At 48.9% G+C, this 25,195-nt stretch overlaps 1 protein-coding gene, 1 long non-coding RNA gene and 1 other non-coding gene across 10 annotated transcripts in view; 1 reads left to right on the top strand and 2 right to left on the bottom strand.

Annotated features, from left to right (window-relative positions):
• Positions 1-7,576: 7,576 nt before the first annotated feature.
• On the bottom strand, positions 7,577-7,650 carry Trnat-agu (transfer RNA threonine (anticodon AGU)). The gene has a single exon. It is a non-coding gene; the product is annotated as a tRNA-Thr (tRNA).
• A 7,698-nt stretch (positions 7,651-15,348) lies between these two features.
• On the bottom strand, positions 15,349-18,910 carry LOC139701626 (uncharacterized). 6 transcript variants are annotated; one of them, XR_011704173.1, is made up of 4 exons: positions 18,832-18,910; positions 17,328-17,690; positions 17,122-17,238; positions 15,349-15,648 (listed from the first exon to the last, which is right to left on the bottom strand). It is a non-coding gene; the product is annotated as an uncharacterized lncRNA (long non-coding RNA). The 6 variants fall into 6 exon arrangements; XR_011704170.1 differs by having other exon boundaries at positions 15,350-15,648; positions 18,795-18,877; XR_011704171.1 differs by lacking the exon at positions 18,832-18,910 and adding an exon at positions 18,579-18,788 and having other exon boundaries at positions 15,350-15,648.
• Positions 18,911-18,914: 4 nt separating this feature from the next.
• Kyat1 (kynurenine aminotransferase 1) overlaps positions 18,915-25,195 on the top strand; it is a 31,168-nt gene continuing 24,887 nt past the window's right edge. The window contains exon 1 of one of the 3 annotated variants that reach the window (XM_071601020.1): positions 18,915-19,004. The gene's annotated coding sequence lies outside the window, so the exon portion shown is untranslated. The remainder of the gene's footprint in view (positions 19,005-25,195) is intronic. The other 2 variants (XM_071601019.1, XM_071601022.1) reach the window with 2 other exon arrangements.

The raw sequence follows: 25,195 nt of genomic DNA, 5'->3' as shown, positions 1-25,195 counted from the left end.
AATCCCCAGCACCACAAAATAATAAATAAATAAATAAAGTTAACAACTACAAAAATATTTTTTTAAAAAGTCCCATCAGCCTGGCATGGTGTCACATGCCTGTAATTCCAGCGGCTAGGGTGGCTGAGACAAGAGGATGGCAAGTTCAAAGTCAGCCTCAGCAATGGCGAGGCACTGAGCAACTCAGTGAGACCCTGCCTCTAATAAAATATAAAATAGGGCTGGAGATGTGGCTCAGTGGTTGAGTGCCCCTGAGTTCAATCCCTGGAAACCCCCCCAAAAAAGTCCCATCATTTTGTGGTTCTATAGCTTTGAAATTTGAAATTGTACAGTGTGACTCCTACAACTTTTTCTTCTTTCTCAGGAATTGATTTTTTTTTCTTTTTTTGGAGTGTGTGTTGAACCCAGGGGTGCTTAACCACTGAGCCACATCGCCAGCCCTTTTTATTTTTATTTATTTATTTTTAATTGGCAAACAGCTTTATTTTGTTTATTTAGTGTGGAGAGCCACTCTGAATGATTCAGGCCTTCCATCCTGAAGGGAGAGGCTTTGACCGATCACTGCATTTCATAGTGACCTGGAGGATGTCCTGGTTCAGGAAGTTAAGGGCGTGCCTTCAACGTAGGCATGTTGCCCCTTGGGTTGAATTACACTCACCTGTCCCTTGTAACTCTGCCCCTTCTGATCCTTTTTTGGATGAAACTTCCTAAGAATAAAGGTTCCCCCAATAAGAGCCCACTTCCAAACGTGCTTGCTCTCTCTCACCAGCCTCTCGTGACTTTCTCTTGCTCCCCCATTTGGGGAGCCTGAGGCTGAGAGCGGAGAAGCCATCCTGAAGCTTGCTGAAAGGTAAAGTGTGTCTGTGTTTTATTTGGTGTCCCTGGAAATTCACATGAGCGACCTTAAGTTCAGATGCCCTCGCAGATCGTGGGCAGCAGGTGGTGCCCGAACAGGGACTGCTCAAGGTGAATTTCCAGGTTGACTGAGAGAGCTATAGAAATTTAGTGAACCGTGTTTTTTTGTTTTTTTGGTTTTTTTTTTTTTGCAGGGGAGGTGGTGGTCACAGAGGAAGCAGATAGTTTCAGAGCCAGGGACATTAAACAATTATCATGGGCAGTTCCATGTCTTCAGATAAAGAAATGTATTTAATAATTCTGGAGACAATAATCAACCGGAAAGGAAAACAAGTTAGGAGGTCCCAGCTGACTCAGTTCCTGAAAACAGTTAGTGACATATACCCATGGTTTTGTCAGCAAGATTTGCCAGATTTGCATACTTAGGAGAGGCTAAGTAGAAAATTATATAAATTCTGCCCCTCTGCCAAGCTGTCTAAAAGTACAATAGAGAATGTTAAGAAGCTCTGGACCGCTTTAGAAATGTGTCTTTTTGAAGATCTAGAACAGGACCAATGGTCCCCCAAGGACCTGCTGAAAGGGCTTCAGAGAGCCATTAGGAGTTTGGAGCAAGAGAAACGGCCCGAGGCTACTTCCAAGAGGCTTTCTCTTTCTGTGGTGGGACTGAAGGCAAAGTCAATTTTTGCTCAGTCTGCAGCTCAAAACTGCAGACAGGCAGCTTCAGGGCAAGACCTAAGACCAAAAGTTTAGTCTCTGCTGAGCCTGACACACCCAGCAGCTTAGAGGAGCACCAAGGGGCATGTTCCAGAGAGGAAACCAGCCCCCATCGGATTTCTGTGAGGCAGATTAAAAATGGAGAGCAACAAAATGGACAGGAAGATGCAGGCAAAAAAGATTCACAATCTGAGGGGACTCAATCAGAAGAATTTAGAGGAAGACCTGGAGGAGGGTTTTACTAAATTACCTCTGGCTGGCTGGGCACCCACCATTCGAATTGGGCTGCTCTCCTCCAGGAGAACAGGGTTCAATAATTACTCTGAACTGGCGGTCGCCATGCTTACACCCCTACAACGTGACCTTAGAAGAGCGCAGGAAGCAGGGGAAGACATTACAGGTTTTCAGCTTTTTCCAGTCTTTGAACAGACTAACTGAAAAACTAGCATGTCTGCATGCATGCTGCAGTTCCTTTTAATACTCTAAAGGAGCTCCAAAGCGCTTGCTGTACCTATGGTCCAAACTCCACCTTTATGCAAAGCCTGCTGGGTTCGTTATGCCATGAGCCTTTACCCCCAAATGACTGGATTTTGATGGCAAAAGCTTGCCTTTCCAGGGGGTGATCTTCTCCTTTGGTGATCTCACTGGACTAATTATTGCACAAACCGGCTGAGAGGAACAGGAGGCAAGGCTTTGATGCCCCCTTTGGAGATGTTAATGGGAACTGGGGAATTTGCAGACCTAGAGAGACAATTGGATTATGATCTAGCCATTTATGATCAGATCACTGCATGTGCCAAAAGGGAGTGGCTTGAAATATCTTCCTGGGATCAGTCTAAATTGGATTTAAGTCAGATTAAACAGGATCAAAAGAACAATTCTCCCAATTTTGTAGCAAGCCTGTACCAGGCAGCGAACAGATTGATGGGAGACTCAAATGCCTCTGAGTTCATAGTCAAATAGCTAGCATTTGAAAACACCAATAAAGTTTGTCAGGATATCCTCTTACCCCATCCGGGAAAAAGGGACAGTTTCTGAATTCTTTCGCCTTTGTGCAGATGTTGGTTCCACAAAATTTCAAGGTTTTACACTCCCGCGGCTTTAAAACAGGTACTCCATCCCCCATCCCAGACACACCAATTAAAACAAATTGTGACAGAACTGGGCGTTTGGTGCGGGACTGCTAATCTCCGCACATTAGGGCAGAGGCCACCTCCTTTGCGCTGCAGAAATGGGCAGTGGCAAGACTCTGAGCTATCTATTCCTCTGATGCAAAGGCTTGTTGATCGTCCAGCTCTGGAAACCCATCGCATACCTGCTCCCCGAGGTCTGGTCCTTGTGCCTTCCTGAGAATTAGCAGAACAGGTGCAGGCTGTGGCCCAATCGCTAGGCCGCTCCTTGGGCCTTCAGGTACAAGAACTAGGAGGAGGTCATGGCATGCATAGAATCAGGCTGCAACTGTCCAAACAACCTTCAGCACATGTGTTCGCAGTGGTGTCACTATGGGACAGAAAGCTGCCTGGCTAGGGGGGATGGGAACAGATATGTCAGCAGCCCACCTCCAATTCTGACTTCACTTTTGCCTTCTTCGGGCCAAAAACAAGGGGTGGGGCCTGCCCCAAGCCCCACAAACAATGGGGGTCTCTACAGTATGCGCGGGAGGAGGAATCAGAGTTGCAGTCTTTGACATCATCAGAGCCAACCATGGTGGATCGTCACTATTACAGCCAGCCCCACCCAGACCGTACTTTTATGACCAGCTGTGGTAATAAATTTAACACCTGAAATGGGACCACAGTCAGTTCCTGCTGGAATCCATGGGCCATTACCCCCAGGTACCATAGGCCTAATTGTGGGACGAAATGATTTAAAAGAGGGAATTCAGGTAATGCCAGGGGTTATTGACTTGGATTTTAGAGACGAGATTAAAATCACTGTGAAATCAGAACATGCCATTAGGCTCTCTACAAAAAGACGTGCTGGGGGGCTGGGGCTGGGGCTCAGTGGTAAAGGGCTCGCCTAGCATGTGCGAGGCCCTGGGTTCGATCCTCAGCACCACATAAAAGTAAATAAAATAAGGGTATTGTGACCAACTACAACTAAAAAATAAATATTAAAAAAAAAACCATGTGCTAGCACAGTTAATACTTCTGCCTTGCGGTTCTGTGAACAGCCCACTTAAGACCTCAACTTCCAGGTCCCCATACCAAGTGTACTGGGCTCAATTAATCCATTAGGAGCACCCCTTAGTGGAATTTAAAATCAATCATAAAAAATTTCAAGGTATAGTAGATACTGGGGCAGATAAATCTGTTTTATCGGGCAGATTTTGGCCCAAAAGCTGACCTTTATATATTGCATCTGCCAATTTAGAAGGCATAGGACAGATCTCTCAACCTACTCAGAGTGCCCAGTATCTTTGCTGGGAAGACCGAGATGGAAATACTGGAATTTTCAAGCCTTATGTTTTAGACATGTTACCGGTAAATTTATGGGGTAGAGATATCCTCAGCAGTTTAGGATTATTATTAGTAACTCCAAATTCTATCATGTCATTTGAGGGACTTAATCAAGGATTTACTCCTAGGGAAATTTACAGGAAGAGTACCTACCCATGACCCCATCTCCCCAACAGAGATTAATTAATGCACCCAGCCAAAATTTTTGGTAGGGACCCTGACCTTTTCCCCCAACCCAAAGAACAGCAGAAGAAATTAACTGGCTCACAGAACAGCCAATTTGGGTTACTCAGTGGCCCCTAACAGGGGAAAAAATTAAAATAGCCCACATGTTAGTTGAGGAACAACTTCAGATGGTCATTTAGATTCTACACTCAGCCCTTGGGACACACCCATCTTTGTAATTAAGAAAAAATCTGGTAACTGGAAATTATTACAAGACCTTAGAGCTGTTAATCATGTTATAGAGCCCATGGGAGCATTACAATCTGAGCTTCCTTCTCCTACAGCCATTCCTTTAGATTATTATTTGATAGTAGTAGATCTAAAAGATTTTTTTTTCTCTATACCTTTGCACCCAGATGACTGTAAAAAGCTTGCCTTTAGTGTCCCAGCAATTAGTTTTAAAGAACCCATCAAAAGATATTGCTGGAAAGTGTTGCCTCAGGGAATGCGTAACAGTCCTACCCTCTGTCAAAATTTTGTGGCACAGGCTATACGCATGTGAGGGGAAAATCATTCATTTTATGGATGACATACTTTTAGCTCATGCTAATTTAGATGTACTCTTAAATTTTTTTGCCCAATTAGAGACTTCACTCAGCAATGGGTTTGTGCATTGCACCTCAGAAGGTGCAAAAGACATCTCCTTTTCAATATCTAGGTCATGTGATTAAAGGACATACAGTCCGTCCTCAAACATACAAATAAAGAGTCAAGAAGTTGCACACCCTTAATGATTTTCAAAAATTATTAGGAGATATTAATTGGCTGAGGCCATCTTTAAAGTTAACTACTTCAGATTTAAGTTCTTTATTCCAGATATTACAGGGAGAACCTTCTCCAACTTCTTCTGCCAGCTCACAGCAGAAGTGAGAACAACTTTGAGGAAAGTTGAAATTGCTATTAAGAATGCTCAGCTTACTAGAATTAATCCATAAGAGCCGATATATTTATTGATATTTCCAACTGCTCATGCTCCTACAGGAGTGATATGGCAAACATTGGGAGTTATTGACTGGATTCATTTAGCCCTCGCTCCTCAAAAAGTCATTAACTCCGGGCTGGGGATGTGGCTCAAGTGGTAGCGCGCTCGCCTGACATGCGTGCGGCCCGGGTTCGATCCCCAGCACCACATACAAACAAGGATGTTGTGTCTGCCGAAAACTGAAAAATAAATATTAGAAATTAAAAAAAAGTTATTAACTCCTTTTCATGATTTTGTTGTTCAATTAGTGATAAAGGGCAGAACAAGAGTTTTACAGCTAGTTGGATCAGAACCTAATATTATAATCATTCTGTTTTCTGCTCAACAAAATGATTGGCTTTTCAAACTTCTAATTTTTGGCAAGTAGCTTTTGCTAATTTTCCTGGTCAGATAGAAAGCCATTATCCTCATGATAAAATTATTCAATTTGCATTGGTAACTCCATTCATATTTCCAAGGATTGTACGAGCACAACCAATAGATGGTGCACTAACAGTATTCACTGATGGCTCAACCTCAGGTAAAGCAGGTTTTTATAGTCATGCTCATACAGAGGTAATAAAAACCTCATATGTTCTGCCCAATGAGCAGAACTACAGGCTCTCATTTGTGTTGTTATTTTTCAAATGAGCCCATCAATATTTTTTCTGACAGCTTATATGCAGTTGAAGTTACAAAAAATATTGAAACTTCAATTATTGGGTGTGCATCACAAGAGTTATTCAATTTGTTTCATGCCCTACAAATGCGAAAACACCCATGTTTTATAGGCCACATACAGGTCCACACTAATCTTCCAGGGTCTCTAACATCAGGTAATAATAAATTGATAAATTGGTTGCTGTTTGTCAGCAAATGTATTTGTATGACTGTGCACATGCTTCACATTCTTCGCATCATCAAAATGCTTCTAGCTTACATAAACAATTTAATATTACTAGAGAACAAGCTCGTCAAATTGTACGTCACTGGGGTAAATCCCCATAGATTAAAATAAAATTAATTATGGCAAATGGATGTAATCAAATTCCTCAATTTGGTAGACAATGTTACGTACATGTAATTGTAGATACTTATTCTAGATTTATCTTTGTCACAGCCCATGCAAAAGAAAATACTCAACATGTTATTTCTCATTGTTTAGCTGCCTTTGCAGTATTAGGATGTCCTTTACAGATTAAAACTGATAATGTACCTGCTTACGAAGCTCTTCTTTCCAACAATTTTGCTAGGAGTTTCGGATTGACCATAAAACAGGTATTCCTTATAACCCTCAGGGTTAAGCCATTGTAGAACGAGTTCATTTATCTATTAAGCTACAATTACAAAAACTAGAACAGGGAGATAGGTCTATGACTCCCCAAAATAACCTCAATCATGCTCTGCTTGTTTTAAGTTTTCTAAATTGTGACTCAGAAGGTCACACTGCAGCTGAACGACACATGTCTTCCACAGAACAACTTGGTCAATGGAAAGGCCCAGATCCAGTGATTATGTGGGGCAGAGGTCATGCTTGTATTTTCCCAGAAGGTGCTTTTTGTCCTATTTGGGTACCTGAATGCGCCATCAGACATGGAGGACCTAGAACCAAGATTCAAACGGCTGAAGATGGACCAGAGATGCCAGACGTAACTTCCCTCAAAAAGAAGAACTCTTGAAGGAAGAGAAGAAGAAAGATCCCAGAGAGACCGAATGAGGAAGCTACCCTCAAGGGATGACCTGAGGAGACCCACGATTCGGGCTGCGCCAGTGACTCGGCAGCCAGGGAGAGCTAGACCCGCAACCACCACGCTCCAGCCACGATAGCTCTGGCAAGCCTTCAAAACAAGGATTCGGGGACTCGAAACAGTGACCCATCACCTGCTTTTTCAAAGAAAGAAGGGGGGATATGTGGGGAGCCTTCCATCCTGACGCAAGAGGCTTGACGGGTCACTGCATTTCTTGGTGACCTGGACGTGTTGTCCGGGTTCGGAGGTTGAGGGCGTGTCTTCAGATGTGGCTGTGTCACCCCTTGGGTTGAATTACACTCACCTGTCCCTTGTAACCCGCCACTTCCGGCCCTTTTATGGATGGAACTTTCTAAGAATAAGGATCCCCCCAATAAGAGCCCACTTCCCAACGTGCTGGCTCCCTCTCGCCAGCCTCTCTGGCTTTCTCTTGCTCCCCCATGTGGGGAGCCTGAGGCTGAGAGCAGAGGGAGAAGCCATCCTAAAGCTTGCTGAAAGGTAAAGTGTGTGTGTCTGTGTTTTATTTGGTTTCCCTGGAAATTCACATGAGCGACCTTAAGTTCAGCTGCCTGTGTGGGTTGGGGGCTGCAATTTAGGTTTTTTTTTTTTTTTTAACTTGGTGCTGGGGATTGAACCCAGTGCCTCTCGCATACTAGGCAAGTGCTCTACCACTGAGCCACAACCCCAGACCCCCTTTATTTTTTTGAGACAGGATCTTGCTAAGTCACTTAGGGCCTCACTAAGTTGCTGAGGCTGACTTTGAACTCAAGATCCTCGTGTCTCAGCCTCCCAAGCTGTTGGGATTACAGGTGTGCACCACCGTACCTGGCCTCAGGCATCAGTTTTTTTCTTTGCCAGCTAACTTTTTTTAATCTCTCGAGTCCCAATTTTTTTTCTTGTAGATTTTTTCATATTTACTTATTTTTTGGTCCTGGGGATTGAACCCAAAAGGGTTCTGCCACTGAGCTACTTCTGTTTACCCAGCCGTTTGTTTTTAAATTTGAGGCAAGATCTCACTAAATTGCCAAGGCTGACCTCAAATTTAAGGTCCTCCTGCCTCAGCCTCGTGGGTCCCTGGGATTCCAGGCTGTGCTGCTACATTTTGTTCATTGACAGGGTCACTTGTTCTGTAGAATTCTCATCAGTTTGGATTCATCCACTGCGCCTCCATGGTAATTCATTATTTTTACTATTTTTTTATTTTTATTTTTTGGTACTGGGGATTGAACTCGGGGGCACTCGACCACGGAGCCACATCCCCAGCCCTATTTTATATTTTATTTAGAGACAGGGTCTCACTGAGTTGCTTAGCACCTCACCATTGCTGAAACTGGCTTTGAACCCACGAGCCTCCTCCCTCAGGGCCCTGAGCCGCTGGGATTACAGGCATGGCCTTGTGCCTGGCTTGTTCTGTTTTCAGTCTCATGGCCCGGTCTGGTTTAGGCTCACTTTCACAGCAGGAATGCCACTTTCACAGTAGGTATGTGTGTTTCCAGGGTGAGAATGAGAGGTTGTGCTGACACTCTCTGTGATGTTTGTAGTGATTGATCTCCTCACCTGGGTCACTTTTACACGGGAGCTGATTTGAACTTTTAAAGATCACTCTTGTTACTGGTGTGCGTATATGCGTGTGTGCGGGAGGGTTGTCGAGAGGACCGTGTGGTATATATAATCCTGCAGCGGAGCGCTCTGGCACGTGTCTGGCACAGTGACATGCTGTTGTTGTTAGACTGTGTGTAGGACCCAAGTGCTGAGCTTCTGGCCTGGTGTGCTCTTCCTCTCTCCTCTGCCCCTGGAGGAGAAGTCAGCAGTGCCCCGTGGCCCTGGAAGGCATGTTCAGGAAGGCCGGAGCCTCGCTCACCCGGTGCTTGCACCACTCTGTAAGTGTCCTCTCCCAGCACCTGCCCCTGCATGGCCCCGGCTCCTGGGATCTGGTGAGGTCCTGGCTTCAAGGTTGTGCGTGAGCCTGCTCCCTCAGGAAGCCTTCCCTGACTGCAGCCTGGCTGTCAGCCCTGCCTGGCTCCTGCTACCCTGCTCTAGACCTCGTAGCTGTGCATCTGGGTGGTCAGCTTGGGTGCTGCTGCTGCCTCCCGATCATCCCAGTGCCCAGCCCAGTACCTGATACACAGTAGGTGCTCCATAAATGTTGATTGAATGACTGTCATGTGTAAAGCATAAGAACAGGCATTCGTTTATCCTAGTACTGAGTGCCACACTTGAAGGTCCCTCCCTTGAGCATGCCACGTTTCTGGAATCTCCATGATTTCCACCTCCTTCCTAACCCACTGAACTCCCCTCACCTCTGTTCCTCTCCCTGCCAGTCTGTGCCCTGCGCCCCTACTCTTCCCCCACCAGCCCTGCCTAGTGCCCTCACTCCAAGGTCTGTCTCCCAACATTCCTCCTCCCCACTGCCCCTGACTCGCCTCTCTTTACCCTTTTTATAGAACACATCCCCAGTTCAAAAGTAACTCCAGGCTGGGCACTGTGGCACACACCTGTAATTCCAACTACTCAGAAGGCCAAGGCAGGAGGATGGCATGTTCAAGGCCAAACTGCAACTTAGTGAGACTCTGTCAAAATAAGAAATAAAAAGAATGGGATGTGGCTCAGTGGCTGAGCATCTGGGGTTCAATCAGCAGTACCACACACGCAAAAAAAGTAATGCATGTATCACTGAACCCATGACACTGTGGGTTTTAAGATGTGCTGTTAATTTATGGACTAGTAGGAGGAGCAGCTAAACTGATATGTAGGTTATAAGACACACCTGAATTCAGAGAAGATGCCATTTGAAAAACTGTTCTTATCAGATGCTGGGAGCCATTAGCCAAGTAGGTATGACAATTTCCTTGCCAGCGTACCCCATGTTGCTTAGTGGAAGGACTTGTGGAAATAGGACATTTTGCAGTGACATTGCATGTATGTGACCTTGCTCAAGGACCAGGGCGAATCCAGGTTTAGGGTGTTCCAGGTTTAGGATAATCGGGTTTAGGGCGTTCCAGGTTTAAGGTTATTCCTGCTGGGAATAGGGCGTATCCTGCTGCCTGAGTTCCCCTTGAGTTCTCACGGGATTCAGACAGTATTTTTTGGGAGACAGAAGCCCAGTGGGTGTGAATTTGGGCAGAGAACGTGGATTTCCCCAGAACATGATTGTAGACGGCTGGTGTGAGTTCGGGAATAAAGAATTGCTGTTTGAATCTACAAGCTGTGTGGTGGCTCGTGATTGTGTGCCCAGCCAGACTGCGGCATTTGTGCCCAGCCAGACTGCGGCAATCAGAATCAATCCATCAATAGTTATGCTCATGTACAAAAACCTCTAGAAACAAACACAGAAACACGGAACCAGAATCACCTAGTCGCCACTGAGGGAGCAGCTTGGTGTTTGACAAATTGCCTTCTAAACTCCTCGCTCTGCTCTCATGTTTTCACAGAAAACATGCATGCACATACAAATACGTATTAGGGTATTTTTGTATTTACAGAACAGGTGTTACTGGTACTATTTTATAGCCTATGTTAAAGACATCAAAAACCCCATATGTCAAGTCCTCACGACTAAAACACTCAGGGTCACTCCAGGTGAACTGGGCTGCACGAAATAACCACACAAGAGACACTTGTGACCTTAGGGGTCTGCAGAAAGAGAAAGAGAGAGAGAGAGCACATGTGAGTGAGCTGAACCCTTTTATTGAGGAGAAGCCATTCAAATGAGGCAAGGGGTCAGGTTTCAGGAGGTGGGTCTAGCTTCCTAATGGCTTCTAAAACGTGACTGTCTCACACATTTCTTCCACTTTATTTTTTCCTTTTCTTTTAGAGACCAGGGTTCCAACTCAGGCTCAAGTGATCTTCCTGCCTTGGTCTCTCCTGTTGCTGGGACTTCTTGCTCACCACGACACCTGGCTCCCTATTTTTTTAACCATAAAAACAAAAATTTTATTTTAGGAAATTTAGAAAATAATAGTTCTAAGTAAGAAAAAAATTAAATCTAATAAACAAGTGACCAAAGACAGTCACCAGCACCATCTTGGCTGCAGCCGGTGGTTCCTGGTGTGCGTCTCCCTCGTGGCGAATGATTCTGAGGTGCGCTGAGTGCTAGGCCTGGCAATGGTGTCAGGGACTCAGCCAAGGGACAGTGTGACCCACTGGGGAGGGGCCAGGCACTGCACAGCTGGTCCAGGGCCCCTGCTGCTGGTGCAGCCACCCTGACAGGTCTTGGCCGGCTTCTCTGACCTCCAGCCGGTGGTCCCTGAGCCTCTGGGCCTCGCATCTTCATCTGGCAGGTGGGGATTATCAGGCGGTTCCAGAGGGATGGACGCTGTGGGGACTGAAGGCATCTGGGCCCACAGCAGCGGTCACTATTGGCCCTGGCAGGCGGCTCCCAACCCACCAGCCACCTGGGATGGGGAGCCCCCAGGACAGGAGTTCCCTGCCCCGCAGCCCCACTCCTGTTGACTGGGGGGAGGAGGAGGCCAGAAGGAGCCGCTTCCCCTCAAGGTGGGCTGGGCAGGGTGGATATCAGCCTGGGACAGTCTCTGACACCTGTGGCACAGCGGGGAGCCGGCCTGGAAGGATTCAGGGAGAACAGTGTGATCTGGATGAGGACCCTGAGGCCCTCCCAGGTCTGAGTGAGTTAGAACATGGCCTGGGGTCAAACAGGGCAGTCAGGTGTGACCCTGAACACATCACTCCCCCCACCCCCTCTGTTGGCTCATCTGTGAAATGGGCCCGGGCAGGTCCTTCTGGGAATTAGCTGGAAGAGCTCAGCAAAACCCCTGTGATGCTGCTGTCCTCCCAACCTCCCGCCCTCCTCAGCCTCGGCCCCTCCTGGGTCAAACTAACCTGGCTGCATGAGGCCTCTGCCTTGGGACCTGGGAGAGCCAGGGCTCCATGGGTGGCCCAGGCAGCCTCTGCAGACGGGGAACCTGGGGCTGGGGGAGGGCAGAGAAGCCTTCCCAGAAGGTAGGAGGGACAGAAGGGAGAAGGTGGAGCTGCCTGGCCACCTGGGAGCCCAGGTCCTCCAGAAAGGAGGACACGGCTGTGGCCAGAAAGATCTCTCCACAACGACTGCACCTGGAAGATTGTGATGCTGACCCTCACTTGCTCTGTCCCCAACTCTCTATGGCCAAACGACTGGTGGCCATCATCTAGAAATGATTTAAAATATACAGGATGGGCCAGGCATGGTGACACACTCCTGTAATCCCAGCGGCTCAGGATGCTGAGGCAACAGGATTGTGAGTTCAAAGCCAACCTCAGCAGGTTAGCGAGGGCTAAGCAACTCAGCCCTAATACCCTGTCTCTAAATCAAATATAAAGTGGGGTTGGGATGTAGCTCAATGGCAAAGCTCCCCTGGGTTCAATCCCTGGTGAATTTAAATAAATAAACAAATAAAGATAGATAGATTAATAGATAACATGGGATGATGTGTGCAGGTTCCTTGCAAAAGCTATTCTTGCCAGTTGCAGTGCCACAGCCTATAATCCCAGCAGCTCAGAGGGCTAAAGTAGGAGGATCGAAAGTTCCAGTCCAGCCTGAGCAACTTAGTGACGGCCTGTCTCAAAAAAATAAAAGCAGCTAGGGATGTGGCTCAGTGGTAAAGCACCCCTGGGTTCAATTCCCAGTACCTCCCCCCAAAAAGCTATTACTTCTGCAATTTTATATCTAGACCAAGGGCTGGAACCAGTCCCCCAGGGAGGGTGAGGGACTTGGTGCAAAGAGAATCAGGTAAGAAAGTAAGATGCAGGCAGTACTGTCCCAGACCTGTGTACAGAAGTTAATGTTTTTTTTAATCTTGTTTCAAATAGGAAAGAATTGAGTTCATTGTTAGTAGTGATACAAGGACACAAGGCAGGATGAGTAAGAAAGATTTAGTCATCCTCACTTCCTCCCTCCACACTGGACAGGACAGATACCTCTATACTTCATATACATGTAGTGTTGGCTTTTATATTTACAAAAAGCAGGACTACTTTTTCTTTCAGACTACCCTAATGCCCAGAATTTTGTGTTTCACAAAAATTTTAGCCGGTGTGGTGGCACATTCCTGTAATTCCAGTAGCTTGGGAGGCTGAGGCAAGAGGATCACAAGTTCAAAGCCAGCCTCAGTTGCTCAGGCACTAAGCAACTCAATGAGACCCTGTCTCATTTTAAATAAATACAAAATAGGGCTGGGGATGTGGCTTAATGGTCGAGTGCCCCTGAGTTCAATCCCTGGTACCAAAAAAAAGAAAAACTTTGCACACCCTTCTTCAATACTCCATGTTAAGAGGAGACAGCCAGGACCAAGGCCTCACCTCACCTGGCTGTCCTCTACCCTGGGCTTCCAGACCTAGAACTTCAGGCTGCTCCCCTTGTCCTCTTGTAAGATGAGCTGGGCAGCCACATGGCCCTCTGCAGAAAAGGTAAAGTCCAGCTCTGTAAGAATACAGACAGGATAAAACAATTCAGTTTCTCTTCTGATACACACAGTTCAGAACACTCCTGTGACGCTAGATCCAAGGGGAACCCCAACCCTGTACCCCAAGCAGTACTGCAGATGATTCTTCTGGAAGCTTCAATAAGGAAAATGGCTACTGTTTATCAACTCAATCTTTTTTTTTATTATTTATATTTTTGTAGTTGGACATAATACCTTTATTTTACTCATTTATTTTTATGTAGTGCTGAGAATCGAACCCAGGGCCTCACACGCACTAGGCGAGCGCTCTACCACTGAGCCATCAACTCAATCTTTAGTTCCTCTTCCCTCCCTGTAGATGCAAGGGTGGACCAAAAGTTCCAACTCTAAGTCATGATTTGATCCCCTGGAAAACAGACCCCTCTAGCCCATCTATGGGTCCCAAGCACCAGTCATCCCATTAGCATAGAAAAGGCAGTCTTATCCCTCTGGGGAGTCCAAGGATTTGGGGAGTTATATGCCAGGAAACGTGCTGGAAGACCTAATGTGGTCACAACCTCGAAAGCCCAGAGGGAAGAACCTGGCAAGCTGAGCAAGGCCAGGGGCTCTCTCCTGACTCAAAGAAGGTGGCAGGTTCACGAGGTAGGGCAGAGAGTAGGGAATTCATTCCAGTCATGGCTCAGAGTTTACTGGTCTCTTCTGTCCCAGGCCCTGTGTCTCATGGCCTGGTGGGGAAGGCAGACCAGGAAGCAGGTGCTGTGGAGGAAGTGGGACAGGGGAGCAGGTAGGAGGGCATGAAACCTGGGTTGGGAGAGTGGGACAAGGGGAAGGCTGCCTAGAGGAGGTGACCCCTAAGCCATGCTGCTGAATGCATTAGACCCTAAACCCAAGCCTCTTCTGTGAAGGGCCACATAGTAACTATGTGCCAACTTTGGATTCCAACAGTGGTTCTTAAACTTGGTGTCTCAGCATCACTAGAGGGAACTTTTCCATCTGGTGTGATGGCATCCAGAGCCCATAAGTGGACTTATACTGTACATGTTCTGCCACTTGTCGATTTCACTCAGCGTATATCATGGACACCTTTCCATGTCAGTACAGCCTCACTCTTTAATGGCTGCAGACATACTCCTGCGTTGGCTAGAGGCGCCGGAACTGACTTCACCCGTTCCACTCTTGGATGCTTCAGATAGCACCCTGTGGTAACCAAAGCCGTGGTGATTATCCCTGTGTGGAAGTCTGTTCATACATGTGCCTTTCTCTGAGATAAATTCCTAGAAGTGAAACTAGTGAATCAAAGGCTATAAACATTAACAGTGTGGTATATCGACATAATGAACTTGCTGTCCCGTGAGGGAACAATTTATAACCAGCTAATCAGCAAGTCTCAGCGCTACCTGGAAAATTCTTGGGCCAAGGACAGGATACTTTTCTCTCCCTCTTGCAAACTACTGACATTACAAATCTTACAAAGTGCTAATTTTGTATTCCTGCAATATTACAGCAATATTTTAATGTTGATTTTCTTCTTCTTTCTTTCCTCCAGGGCTGGGGACTGAATCCAGCCTCGCACATGCTTGGGAAGTGCTCCACGGCTGTTATATCCCCAGCCCCAATTCTTTTCGTGTGCATCTGTATTTTCCCTTCCTTTCCTCATTTTTCATTTTGGTGTGTGTCTTCATGTTGCTGCCTTGTAAGAGTCGTTTTTGTTTGTTTTCAAGAAAAGGGATTGAATCCAGAAGTCTGCTACTGGTGAGCTACATTCCCAAATTCCCCTTTTTTTGAGACAGTTTTCTCCCCAAGTTTCTGAGTCTGACCTGGAATCAAATTTTCAAAACTCATTCCTCAGTCTCCTAAATTGCTGAAATTATAGGCACACTCTACAATACCTGGCTTTTTTTTTTTTTTTGAGAGAGAGAGAGAGAGTGGGGGGGGGAGAGAGAGAGAGAGAGAGAGAGAGAGAGAGAGAGAGAGAGAGAGATTTTTTTTTTTAATATTTATTATTTTAGTTCTTGGCAGACACAACATCTTTATTTGTATGTGGTCCTGAGGATCAAACCGGGGCCGCACGCATGCCAGGCGAGCGCGCTACCGCTTGAGCCACATCCCCAGCCCGAGAGAGAGAATTTTTAATATTTAATTTTTAGTTTTCGGCGGACACAACATCTTTGTTTGTATGTGGTGCTGAGGATCGAACCCGGGCCGCACGCATGCCAGGCGAGTGCGCTACCACTTGAGCCACATCCCAGCCCCAATATACCTGGCTTTAAGAGCTTGTTGGTGTTTTCCTAAAAGAAAAAAAAAGTGATTGCTAATCCCTCGTATAGGCATATCTACTAATTCAGAAATTATCCATGTTATACTTTAATCATTTTTTAAAAAATTGTTTCTCTTTCCACATTTCTTCTTTTTAATATCAGTTTTTTGTTGTTGTTGTTGTTGTTGTTGTAGATGGACAGCATGCCTTTATTTTTTTTTAATGTGGTGCTGAGGATCGAACCCAGTGCCTCACACATGCTAGGCAAGTGCTCTGCCACTGAGCTACAGCCCCAGACCCTCTTTCCACATTTCTTACTATTACATTATAGTTGGAAGAGTTCTTTTGGTTTAGGTGTACTGGGGATTGAACTCAGGGGCATTTGGCCACTGAGCCATATTCCCAGTCCTATTCTGTATTTAGAGACAGGGTCTCACTGATTTGCTTAGCGTCTCGCTTTTGCTGAGGCTGGTTTGGAACATGCGATCCTCCTGCCTCAGCTTCCCAAGCTGCTGAGATTACAGGAATGTGCCACAGTGCCCAGCTATAGTTATTAAATATCTATACCTCTTTTTCATAGGTTGCAATGATTTTTTGTCTAACTTTGCTCATGGTGTCACCTGTTATATAGACACTGTCCTTTTGAGTACTTGCACATGGATAACTCGTTTCTTGGGTTCTAGACCAGGTTTCAGTCACTCAAACTGAGTGTTTTACACAACTCCTCAGCACACAAACATATTATCTGATCTTCTGCTACATGGGGCTTCAAAAGACACAACATAAAGCCCTACCCCTCTGCCTCATCTGTTTGTGACTGCAGCCAGCTCATTTCCCTTCTCTGGGAACTGTCCCTGCTGTCCTGCAGGGTTACCCACCCCTGACAAAGATCCTGGCGAGTTTCTTTGGAAAGCTGCTGGGACAGGAGTTGGACCCACTTGAGAATGTGCTGGTGACTGTGGGTACCTACGGGGCCCTGTTCACAGCCTTCCAGGCCCTGGTAGATGAAGTGGGTGACATGACTCGGGCTGGGTGTGGTGAGGGGTCAGAGCAGTGCTGACCACAGTGAACTTTTTTTTGACTGTTATGAGCCCATGACATTGATGGCTGGGGGTCGCCCTGTGTTTGTGTCCCTGAAGCCAGTAAGGATGCCATGTGGGGTGTGGTGGGCCCAGGGACCCACGGACTGGGTGAGACTGGGCCCAGGGAGATGGGACAGAAAGGACACAAGTGAAGGAGACCAGGTCCTGTGGGCTGGGAGGTGTAGTGGCCTCCAGAGCCCCAGGGAGGAGGTGGAGGGGGCAGATGCCCAAGGAGGGGACTTAAATGTCAGGGGGTAACTATAGCCACCCTTCCCACCTCCTCTTGCAGAGCCCCACCCAGGATGGGGAGCTGGATTCCAGCAGCAACTGGCGGCTGGACCCCACAGAATTGGCCAGCAAGTTCACGTCCCGGACCAAAGCCCTGGTCCTCAACACACCCAACAACCCCCTGGGAAAGGTACCTGGGACAGCTCTGTTCAGGGACCCTCCACCTGCATTCAAGTCCCGGCTCTTCCTGACAAGCTTCCTCGGGGCCTCAGTTTCTTCATCTGTGGAGTGGGAGGGTTGCCCGCCATGACCTGAGGATGGAGGTGCCAGAGTCGCAGGGAAAGAAAGGGGCAAGAATCTCAGGGAGGTGAAGGGTGGGTTGGTGGGGACAGTGACTTGCCTCTCAGCATTTCCTCGACTGTAAATAGGAACCTGAGGGACCATCTCACAGGGTCGGTGCAGCCGAGGTGTGATGGGATGGTGCAGGAAAGCCCCCAGCAGCCAGCATGGCCACAAGCCCTCTGTCTGAGCAGGACTTTGCATTTGGGCATGGTACTGGCTGCAGACCTGTGCCACCCCTGGGTCCCTGCAGGTGTTCTCCGAGGCGGAGCTGGAGCTGGTGGCCAGGCTGTGCCAGCAGCATGACGTGCTCTGCATCTCGGATGAGGTGTACCAGTGGCTGGTCTATGACGGGCTCCTGGAGACTCTGAGCAGTTCATTCACTTGAGTCACAAGCATTTGTCACACCTACTTGTTCCAGGCACTGTGTTGTGAGAACAGAGGCAAAGAGAGCATCAGACCCCACCCAAGCAAGGTCTAACACTGTGAAGTTTAATTTTAGGGGTTAAAGGTACTATTCACTGTGAGACACAGTCACAGGGAGACAGGAAGCAACCCAGCAAGGCCACAGAGGTGACCCAAGCCAGCCAGTAAAGCACCTAGAGCCACCAAGACTCAGAGGCCATCCAGGCCCCTCTGTGCAGTCCCACACTCCTCAGAAAGCATGGGGACATGGCTGACGGTGGGAAGGAGAGTCACTTGCCCATGGCAGAGCTGGAACCAGAACGCAGGGGAAGAAGTGCCAGGAGAAGCGTGGCTCACCAGACCCACCCTGTGCTGCCAGCCCAGTCCCCTTCAGGAAGAGATTACCACACAACCCCCAAACCCATGACTCCTTCCCAAAAAAGGCAATAAGTGCCTCAACCCAGGACCAGCTGGGTCTTGGTTCACTCCTGCCGGGAACCAAGGGCAAGGGCGGCCAACACCATAGCAGACTCACCAAGAACCCACACCCCCAAGCCGTGCTCCCTCTCCCAGGACCAACAGCGCTGCGTCTCTGCCCACCTAGACGCTGGCCAGGCCCCGACCTCACTAGACGTGGCTCTTCCGACCCGCTGGATGCAGGATGCACCGGGCAGGACAGGGGCCGGGGTCTCAGACCCCGAGCTCGTCATCCCGGGAACCCCGGCCCACACCGGTACCAAGAGCCCAGCCAGGGATCCTGCCCCCAGGTCAGGGCACTGTCCCCGCATGACCAGGAGCAGCGAGCGTCCGAGGGGAGAGGACGCGCCGCGGAACCCAGCCCAGGACAGCCGCGGGAAGGGGAGCGTGTGCGCAGAGGGCATCCGGGGACCGGGGATGACGCGGGGACCTGGGGAGCCGGCGGAAACTCTGGGTAAGAGCGCGCAGCGGGCTCGGGGTGCTGGCAGGGGGCTCGCGCGCCGTGGCGCGTGTGAGTGGGCGTCCAAGGTGACAGCTCGCGCCCCTGGCCCCATCAGGCAGCTCTCGTCCTGGCCGTCCAGCCTTGCCGTCCGCCGCCGCGCCCCTCGGCCGCCGGCACTTCTTCATTCCCCACTTCACCGCTTACCCCGCTGCCCCAGAAGTGACGTCACCACGGCCCTCACCCGCCCCCGGTGCTCCGCCGTCCCTCACGCCCCTCCTCGGGTCACCCCAACCCCAGCCATCTTTCTTCCGGGCGGAAGTAGCCTAACCGGCGCTCGGTCCCCTTAAAGGAGCAGGGACAGCAGGGACGTTGGTGTTAAGCTTGGGGTCAAGAAGCAAAGCGACCTGAGCAGAGGTGAGTCGTTTATTCGAGCGTGGCCGCTCCGAGGTCGGTTGTCGAGCCCAGGAAGACTTGTTAAGTGTTTGAGCGCTTGGTTTCCGAGCGCTGGATGTGTGTGTGACGCTTCTGTGTGTGAACAGTCCCTGGTTAACTTCGTGTGCTGCCTGCACCTCTGCTTTGGGGCCACCTCTTTCATCACGTCCCCCTCCGTGATCGGAGCAGCGGAGAACTTGGGCCCCTAGTGTCAGCAAAGCAAAGCTGGGCGGGAACCGAGTCCTGGGATGCCAAGTCCCCCCTCCTTGGATCCTTCTGGGTCCTTACAGTTCCCGGGCCGAAGTAGGGTTAGCAAGCAGTTAACAATAATCCACACGTTGGGAAGCTGTGCAGCCATCCAGATGAGAAGTGTTTGATATGCACTGACATGGGGCTACTTCCAAAATACCTCGGATGAAAAATGAAAGCGTTGGGGGTGTGCTGTGCCTTTAACATGGATGAAACACCGTGTGCATCTTTCCACAATGTCAGAATTCATTGAATAACAATAAATTCACAGGCTACACCACTTTCATCAGTGGCAGTTTATGGGATACTTGTAGGTGACCTGGTAGTTATAAGCTGAGTAATCATGGGTTCTTTTATTCCAATCTTAATTTCTAATATCTGAACACTCAAGTTACATATCGCACTTTACACAAATTGTATATATACACACATGTGTGTGTATATGTGAGTGTGTGACAGAAAGGCCAAGAAAGTGTTAAGGCCACCACAGGGGTTCAGGAGGCTGAACTGAGAGCAAAGGCAGAGAGCAGATATGAATTCATTGTTGTTGGTTCAGAGTGCAGAGCTGTCAAGGCACAGCAACTTATTCTAGACCAAGGTCCAGAAGGAGGCAGTTTCACAGTGTCAGCTTGAGATGCCAGCTTAGAGTGGGATATGCATGGTCATTATGCGCAAGAGAAACTGCACACTGCTGATGGAGTTTTTGATGATTGTTTCTGTAACAGTTTTCCTGGGCAAGGCTCGTAACAAGTGACCAGGTGACAGGGTCAGGGTGCTGCCATGTCCAGTCCTGGGGAGCTCCTTCTTTTACTGGTCTGAAATGAGGGGTTTGCATCTGGTAAGGTTGATGCGCTCCAATGTTTGATGTTCCTGTTATGATTTGGGATATCCACATGTCCAGGTACTCCTTGATTCAGATGGATATGTTGGCATGTATAAGTTATTTATCAATTTGTGCCTATAGTGGTGCCAGACAGATGGTACTTGTTTGCTTGTAGAAACAAGTTGTGGAGTCATTCCACCCGAGCCCTTAAATTCAGAATGGAGTAGCTCATGGCAAACTACTGCTTTACAAAGTGTAGTAACAAAGGTTTAAGCACAGCCTGAAAACTACTGTTCACCACATTGTGGAGTGACTCGGTGCGGAGCACAGCCTGCTGTCCACAGAAGGAACAGGAAGAACATCATTGAGCAGGACTGTGATTTGTGTTCTAGGTGATCTGTGGATGTGATTGTGAGTGTCTGCCAGGTGTGTGCATCAGTTGTCTGATGAGATGTACAAGTTGTTGACTAGTTTCTCACCCAGGAGCCCTGGTTGCATCCCACCTTGTGTGCATGTGGTTGTGAGATGTCCAAGTTGTTAACTGGTTGCTTCACACAGAACAGGGTCCTGGGTACCTCCGCAAGGGGGAAGCACTTACTACCTTTTGCACAAATTGATTATCCAAAATGAAGTGCTGAGGTCCCCTGTGGAGCCAAGGCCTTGTTTCAGCTCTCCTGCTGGGAGGTCTTGTTTTCCCCTTTTAATACAGGAGGAAAGGGCCCCAGGGAGGGAAGGGAATTTAGCAACCTCAGCCAGGAAGCAGAGAGGCTGGGCTGGAGCACAGGAAGATTTTACAGTAGTGCCGGTCTGTGATCCCTCTTGTCCTGCTCCCTACTGGGAAGCTGCTTTGCTGTCATCATGTGGGGCTGGCTCAGGACGGGCATCCAGTAGCTTCTTATTGCCAGAACAAGCGAAGCGGATGGAGAACAGGCCTGTAATCCCAGCAACTGGGACAGCTGAAGCAGGAGGATTGAAAGTTCAAGGCCAGTTTGCGCAACTTAGCAAGACACGGGTCTTAAAATAAAAATTAAAAAACCCCACAAAAACAATGAAAAGGGCCGAGGCCATAGCTTAATGATAGAACACCCCTGGGTTCAACCCCCAGTACTGGGGAAAATGAAAAAAAAAAAAAAGAAGAAGAAGAAGAAGAAAGAAAGAAAAAGAAGGTTGCCTAAAGGGAACTCCCAGAGCAGGTCATTGTCCTCTTCCCCAAGAGAGGCTGTGGGCCCCTCAGTGTGTCCCTCAGTACCCTGGGGTCATCAGCACTGAAGTGTTGGAACCTACTGCGCACCTGTCAAGCTGCCAGAGGCTGAAGGTCAGGTGAGAGCAGGGTGCATGCTCAGTTTCTATCCTGTGAGTCTACAAGGGCAACCTGGCAGCTCATGGTGCGTAGAGGTCCTTGGGTTCACAGAGGAGGGGGCTGCACCTAGCTACCCTAGCTAAAGTCAGAGAAGGCTCCCAAGGGAGGTGACTTAATTTGCAACAGAAAGTGTTTGGAATGTCTGGAAGGGGTACCGAGGAGGCTGGAGACACAGGAGCTCACAGGGCTCATCCCCTGCCCTGCCTCAGGGTTACCAAGGGGCTGTCAGAAACTGGCAGGAGGCAGGTCAGAGGATGCCATCTGGCTCCTGCGTGACTCATCTTTTTCCTTAGAACAGTGATTTCCCACCCTCAATCTCCCAAACCTCCCAAGGGCTGGCTCCTGACTTTCTAATCCAGGTGGGGCGACAGAGGAGCACAGGACAGCTAAAGGCACTAAGGAAGTTCTTCACCCTGCTTCCCCCACCCCCATCTCTGCCAGTCCCCAGAGCAGCCTTCCTTGCTGACGCAAATCAAGGTGTCCAGTCTCAGGATTGGAGGTTCCTCTGTCCTGACTGTCTCCAGCTGCCCGGGTTCTCAGATGGCACGTGTGCCAGGACACCTAGATGGCCAGGAGCAGGCTTGACCCCTGCTTCTGCAGCCATCAGGCTAAATTACTCCAGCTGTAGCAGGACAGGGCGTCCCTGCCATACCTGTCCTAATAGACCTGGGCCACATTCCACTCCTGGAGGGCACTGCCAGCTCCCTGAAAAATCTCCAAGGGTACATCCCTCTGCGTCATTCCTGCAGAGCTGGGAGCTTTGAACTTCCAGCTGGGGACCTCCTGTGCTTTTCTGGGACTCTGGGTAAGTCCTTTCCCTGCTCTGAGCCTCATTTCTCCCCCTAGAAAACGGATGGGCCCTTCTCAAAGATTCCCGCCAGGCTCCATCATGTATGAACCTACCCTTGGGAGTGAGATTTTGATTTTGGATCAAAGGGAATAAAGGGTGGGAGGCCTGCTGTTTGTCTCACTGGAGTCCCCGCCAGTCCCCTGTGGGCTAGGAACCTGCAGTCTGAGCCTCAGAATCTATTTCTCTGTGCTCCAATTCCCAAGTCAAGGGAACCAGGCCTGTCACTGTACTGCTCAGATCCCCCCAGGCTGTCCTTTCCTTAGGGGTGAACAATTGACTCAACAGGTTTTTACCAAACATTTGTCTTTGGGAACTCTTATTGATCCAAAAAAAGAAAACAAGAAAAAAATCTGGATTTACTATCTCATAAGAGACTTTCTTGTGTCATTAAACAAATGTTCTTAGAAAGGTTATAGGTTTAATTTTTTGTTGTTTTGTTTTGGTACTGGGGATTGAACCCAGAGGCATTTTACCGCTGAGTTATACCCCACTATTTTAAGACAAAGTCCCACTAAGTTGCTCAGGGCCTCCCTAAGTTGCTGAGGCTGGCTTCAAACTTGCAATCCTCCTGCCTCAGCCTCCTGAGTCACTGGAATTGCAGGTGTGCACCACCGAACCCAGCTCAGCTTTTTATTTTATTTTTTTTCTTTCCCTCATTTAGTGCTAGGGATTGCACGTGCGAGGTAGGCTCTCTACCTCAGAACTCTAATCCCAGGCCTGGTTACTGCATTGTCATCCCAGGGCTAGTTCATAGTGAGCTGGGGCCATTTTTTCCCACACTAAAGCTTCAGTCCTGGAATAGACCTGTCCTGCCCCCTTCTATAGAGGCACTGCATTGTCTCAGCGACTGGGAGTCACCTGGCATCCTTCAGTGCCTCAGATAGCGGCCTGTGAAAAGCCGCCTCACCCAAACACCAGGTTGCGCTGTAGAGGAGTCCAGAACCAAGGTCCTACTTGTCCTCCTTGATGTAGGTGGTGGGAGGCCAGCCTGTCTGTCCTGCAGAGTGGAAGCTGGACAAGGGATGGCCCTGTCCCTGAGGGGCTGGTGGTCTCCTGTAAGAAGGGGAGCTAATAGTGGTGGCTGCGCTCACCTCCTTAGAAAGGGGTCTGGGGTGAGAGTTTGGACTTTAGAAAGAAATGAAGAGCAGCATGGGCCCAGCTCGGTGCTCTGGGCTGAGTGAGGTTTTTTTTGTTCTGCTCCGGAACAAAATAGGGACAATAAAACCTTCTTTATAGGTTGGGGCGCTATAGCTGCACCCAGTCCCGCCGCTCACCTTGTTATGGGACAATTAAGTAGAGAAAAGGCGTTTTAGCAGGGAAGGTAAACTTTACTCAGAAAGCAGGCTCAGCTGGGCATAGTGGCTCTCGCCTGTGATCCCAGTGACTCCAGAGGCTGAGGCAGGAGGAGCGTGAGTTCGAAGCCAGCCTCAGCCACTTAGCAAGGCCCTAAGCAACTCAGGGAGACCCTGTCTCTAGATAAAACATAAAAAAGGGCTGGGTGTGGCTCAGTGGTTAAGCACCCCTGGGTTCAATCCCTGGTACCAAGGGAGGAAAAAAGCAGGCTCAGCCAGAGGATGAAGGACCCTTGCCCAAAGTCTGTCTTTCCAGAAACCTCTTTAGGGGTGGTTAGTACAGGCTTTGATGGGTGTCCCAGCTGGTAGGTGTCTTTCACTGCAGGTGACCTAGATGATGAGCATCTGACCCGACTGGTCACAAGATCTTGTCACACACAGTTGCTGGCATATTACACAATGGACAGGCCAGAGGGGATGGTGGCCCCAGGCCCTTTTGCTGATCTCTAGACTTTCAGTAATGAAAGAAGATGTCCTTTGTGCTTGGCCTCAGTGAGGACCAGGGCACATAGCTCAGGACTCAGGCAGGTACCAGGTGCTCCCTGAATTCAGAGGAGGGCCTGGGTGGACACAGAGGCCTCAGAGAAGAGGTGGAGCTGTGCAGGGCCTGCTGGGGGCAGGGACTACAGGGCAGCCAGGCAGGGGGCAGGACTTGAGCCCAGGAGGGCCAGGTGGCTCCCAAAGCTGAGGATCTGTACATTCAGAAAAGGAGGCTGTGGAGGCTGCGGGTCTGCCTGAGGCCGCTTCACAGGCCGGGCTGGGATGGCCTGCACTTTACCCTGTGTCAATGCGCTGACCTCACCTGGACATCAGGCCCTGCGGGGGCAGGGTGTACATGTCACCACCCAGTTCGTGGGCACTGAACATTCCAGATACCCTGGAGTCACCCACCTGCCTCTGTCCGGGCTGGTGCGTTAGCTGCCCAGGCTGATGGAGGTGTGTCCCACGGGGGAGGGCGCTGGCCCCTGGCCGACAGAGGCCTGGGAAGCTGTGTTGGAAGGCGTCCTGAAGGTCACCCGGGACAACTCTGGCCCACTGCCCTGCGTGACTGGGCCTCGAGCCCCTGGCTGCCTCCTTTGCAGCACTTCTCCCACTGATTTATTTTTGACTAATACCCATAACAGTCATGACGTTTGTGGGACACGGAGTATTGGCCAGGAAGCATGATAAGTGCTTTTTGTGTGTCAACTCATCATGTCTCACTCCAGTCCTGTGAGGCAGGTGCTGTCATTATTCTCACTTCAGAATTGATTCTCAGAAAGGTCTAGTAATTGGCCAGAAGTCACACAGCACATAAATGCCTTCTCTCCAAGGTCTGTGATTCAGAGCCCCCTCACTTGTTATTAGCAGCTTCATTAAGTTACATTTGATATACCATAAAGTCCTCTTGTTTTCAGCATACAATTCCATGATTTTTAGTAAATTTACAGAGTTGTGCCACTATTGCCGCAAAGCAATTATACCGACAGGTCCCAGATCCCCGGGTCTGTGTGGGCTCTCATTCTTTCTTCCACCCCAGCATCAGGCAGCTCGGAATCC

This window comes from Marmota flaviventris, chromosome 13 (genome assembly GCF_047511675.1).
Source record: "Marmota flaviventris isolate mMarFla1 chromosome 13, mMarFla1.hap1, whole genome shotgun sequence".
In the NCBI taxonomy this organism is placed as follows: domain Eukaryota; kingdom Metazoa; phylum Chordata; class Mammalia; order Rodentia; family Sciuridae; genus Marmota; species Marmota flaviventris.
Note: the sequence above shows the minus strand (reverse complement) of the source record. Positions and strands in the feature narration are given on the sequence as shown.